Genomic DNA, 4,302 nt, shown 5'->3' with positions numbered 1-4,302 from the left:
CTAGGCCACCAAGGCTTTGGCAACTATCACTCTCCCTGAAAAGACCTGAAAGAGCGAACGCTGTGAGAAGAAAATTTCGCAAACCATTCGCATAGAAGACATGAAAGCTTCAAATTTCAAGAAGTTGCAAATCAGCTACAGAAAGCAATCAAAAGAACAGCCGCGTCCGACACCTATACTAGTCTTCTGGCATTCCTGCCAGTGCAGAGCATGGGACTTCTACTAGGACGTGGGTGGGAGCCGTCGTGAGGCCCAGGGGCGGCTGTCAGGACCCCGACTCAATGCCACATCGATCTAGCATGTAACACCTCATATCACTTTGCAGCCTCACGCACGGTATTCCCACGGGTGTCGCCCTACCTTTACCCGGGACCGTTTGCACCTTTTGGCACACGTATATGACAGTGTCGCTAGCATCTATATGATAAGGAGCCCGGGCTGACATGGCTAGTCGTAAACCCAAAGTGGCACAAACTTACAGGGACAGGCATCCATGACCCAGCATCGAACGTGTCGGTCATCAGCGAGTGAATCCAGGCTGTAGCACTGGGCTAGCAGGACTCCGGTGAACCGGGCTGTAGCGGGCTAACAGGACTCCGGTATTCATCGCGTGACATTTCCCCGAAGGGACAGACACAGGAACGAAGAAGGACACATGCCGGCCAGCCTAAGTGTTCCGGAGCAGTAGCAAGCTACCATTGGAAACACTAGGAGACATTTCCCGGTAAGAGAGGCTACTAAGGATAAACAACTAGATAGTCAGATCCCACACATACCAAGCATTTCAATAACATACACACAATATGCTCGATATGTGCAAACACAACATGGCATCACAACATGACTCTATGACTCAAGTATTTATTCATTAGGCTCCGAGGAGCGAGATATTACAAACATAGGTCTCATGACCCAACATTCAGAGTATACAAGTCAAAGCACAAGCGGAAGCTATCATGTCTGAGTACAGACAACTATAAATGAAAAAGGCTGAGAAGCCTGACTATCTACCAGATACTGCCGAGGGCACAAGATCGTAGCTGAGGTAACAAGCTAAACGTCGAAGTCCAAGCGGAACTACTAGTGAGACTGAAGTCTCTCTGCAAAAACATAAAATAGGCAAACGTGAGTACAAATGTACCCAGCAAGACTTACATCAGAACTAACTACATATGCATCATTATCAACAAAGGGGTGGTGGGGTTTAACTGCAGCAAGCCAGCTTTGACTCGGTGGCTATCCTAAACTACGACTGCAAGTAACTCTTTTGAGGTGGCGCACACGAGTCCACATATTCACCATATCAATACACCACTATGGATCCGCTCCCGTCTCCCTACGAGAACGCCATCCATAGCACTCACGCTTATCTTGCGTATTTTAGAGTATCCACTTTCACTTGTCTATGAACTGATATAAGCAATCCAGAAGTCCTTTTCCGCGGACACGGCTATTCGAATAGATTAGGTTAACCCTGCAGGGGTGTACTTCTTCATACACGCTCTCACCACTTACCGTCGTTTACACGACATGTACTCGGCAACCTTCAAGCGGAAGCCCAACGTGGGTGTCGGCCACGACCTACCTAATCACCTAAGTCTCTAGTCCAGGTTTATCGCCTATTCGGGTTCCATCCATGAGGAGATCCGGCCGGAGTTTCGCTCACAGCCCCAAACGATGTGAACAGGGTTCCCGAGACACCAAACGGGCGCCCGGTACACCGTGCCACGTGCCTACCGCATCACAGCCCACCCCTATGGTCAGCGCTGCGCACGGCCTCCAGCATACTACAAACACCAGAAACTACTTGCAACTCCTGGACAGAGGACAAGGGTGATTAAGAAGCCGAGAGGGTCCATTGGTTTCGGGCCCAATGCGTGGTAGTAGCTGAATCATGGATCACAAACACAGAACTCAGTTCCTGAGGACGGCTGCAATGAGACAACCCACCATGTACTCCTACATGGCCTCTCACCGCTACCTTTACCAAATCGTGTTCACACACTTAGCTCACACACAGTAGGACATGTTCACACGCCTCTGATTCATCCCCGATGAATCAGACCTGACTCAACTCTAAGCAGTAGCAGGCATGACAAACAAGCATGAATGAGTAGGCACAACAGGGCTCAAACAACTCCTACTCATGCTAGTGGGTTTCATCTATTTACTGTGGCAATGACAGGTCATGCAAAGGATAAAGGGGTTCAGCTACCGCAGCAAGTAACAGATGAATCGTTGTTGTCCTAATGCAGTAAAAGAGAGCAGGAGCGAGAGAGTGGGATTGTATCGGAATGAACAAGGGGGTTTTGCTTGCCTGGCACTTCTGAAGATAACATTGAGTCTTCATCAGTGTCAACGATCACAACGTCGGAACATCCTCTACCGGGAGGGAACAGATACCGGCAACAAAGAAGAAATACAATCAATGCAATGCACAATATGATGCATGCTCATGACATGGCAATATGAATGTGTTTTGAGCTAATGCAACTAGCAACAGATTAAATGAAGTTGGTTTGAATATAAGATTCAAATTCAAACTCCATATGTGATTATTTAGATGCCATTTATATGATTTGTGCTAAACAGCACCTATAAGTTGTTCTAACATGCATGAAAATAGTACAGGTGGATAGATTGGATTTTTCTGATCATTTTTCATATATAATTTATCTCATTTCGAGTTACGGTTGAATTTCTATGATTTTTAGAAGTTTTTACAATTTTCTGGAATTTCTGAATTATAATAATTCCAGTAATGATTTATGGCGTCAGCACCACGTCACTGTGACGTCAGCAGAGTCAACTGGGCTGGCTCGGGTCAAACCTGACGTGTGGGGTCCACACGTCAGTGACACAGGTTAGACAGGGGGGTTAGTTTAGTTTAATTAAAGATTAGGGGCACTAGGGCCCACATGTCAGTGTCAGGGGGTTAGGTTAGGTGGTGATTAGCATTAAGCTAATCACCTGACGGCGGGGTCCACCTGTCATGGACCCAGGGGAGGTCAAACCCCTGGTCAGTAGGGTCAATCCCGCCGGCGTCTCGACGCCGGCGAGGCCCGGGACGGTGGCGGCCGTCGGAAACACGCTACAGGGCACGGGCGAGGCCGTGCTTGGGCTCGTTGGAGAGCCCTTGCTCCCGCGCGTCGAACGGTGCGGTTGCTGGGTCGTGGGGAGGCCGGAGCTGACGACGGCGAGCTCCAAGGCGGCGGCCGGAGTTCGGGTGGCCACGGGTTAGCTGCTGCGGCATGCAAACGGGAGGGGGCTTGCGCTAGGAATGCTCTACGGAACGCTGCGAACGCGTTAGGCTCCCCGGGGTGACCAAATGGTCACCGGAGCTACGTCGACGACGAGCTCGGGCGGCGGCGTGCTACGGGCATCCAGGGGCGATGCCTACGGCGATCAAAAGAAGCGGGGAAGAGGGGGAAACGGTGGAGGAGCTCACGGGGGGTCGGTTGGAGCAGACGGCGAGCTCGGGGAGGCGGCGAAGACGGCGAATCGACAGACGGTGTCCGGCGGCCGTGCGTGGAGAAGACGGGTCGCTGGCGAGGCAGCAGGGCATCCGACGACGCGTGTCTCAACGGAGAGGTAGCAGGGGACTAGGCGGAGCCGATGGACTCTCTAGTAGGGCGAAACGACGGCGGTGGCTGCGGTGGTAGTGGACGGCGGCGGCGGCAGCGGTCGGGCGAGAGAGGGAGAGATCCAGGGAAGGGGGTGAGAGCGCGGGAGAGTGAGGGAGAGAGGCAGGGAGGTGAGTGGCGCCATCTAGACGCGTCGGGGCGCCTCGGTGGCAAGCAGGAGGTGGCCAGGGCGGCGTCGGCGCCCGCCACCGAGCTGCTTCGGTGCGAGGGGAGGAAGACGACAGGGGGGGGGGGGTAGCGGTGGCGGGCCTGGGCCGTGCTGCTGGGCCAGGTGGGCTACCAGGTGAGCGCAAGGTAAGATCTTCTGCTCTTTCTATTTTTGTTTTTATTTATCTATTTTGTTCTGTGTTGTTTTAGTTTAGTAATATACTAAACCATTTTATAAAATCCTGAAAATAGTTATGTGGCTAGAACTAAAATATACCAAACCACATAAAATGTTCCAGTAATTATTGGACATATATTATTTATATATGAAATATATATCCAATGCAAATAGCTATTTATTTAATTCAAAGGCCCAAAATAATTAACTCTGAGATACCAAAAATATTGTTTTGAGTTTTACCTCTTTGCAATATTTTCAGAGACTAAGAGGAACATTTTCTTGGACTTCTTTGAGGAGATTTTAATGTTGATCATTTTTAGAAGGTTTCTG

Source organism: Triticum aestivum, chromosome 3B (assembly GCF_018294505.1).
Source record: "Triticum aestivum cultivar Chinese Spring chromosome 3B, IWGSC CS RefSeq v2.1, whole genome shotgun sequence".
Classification (NCBI taxonomy): Eukaryota; Viridiplantae; Streptophyta; class Magnoliopsida; order Poales; family Poaceae; genus Triticum; species Triticum aestivum.
This window is presented reverse-complemented; position numbering follows the sequence as displayed.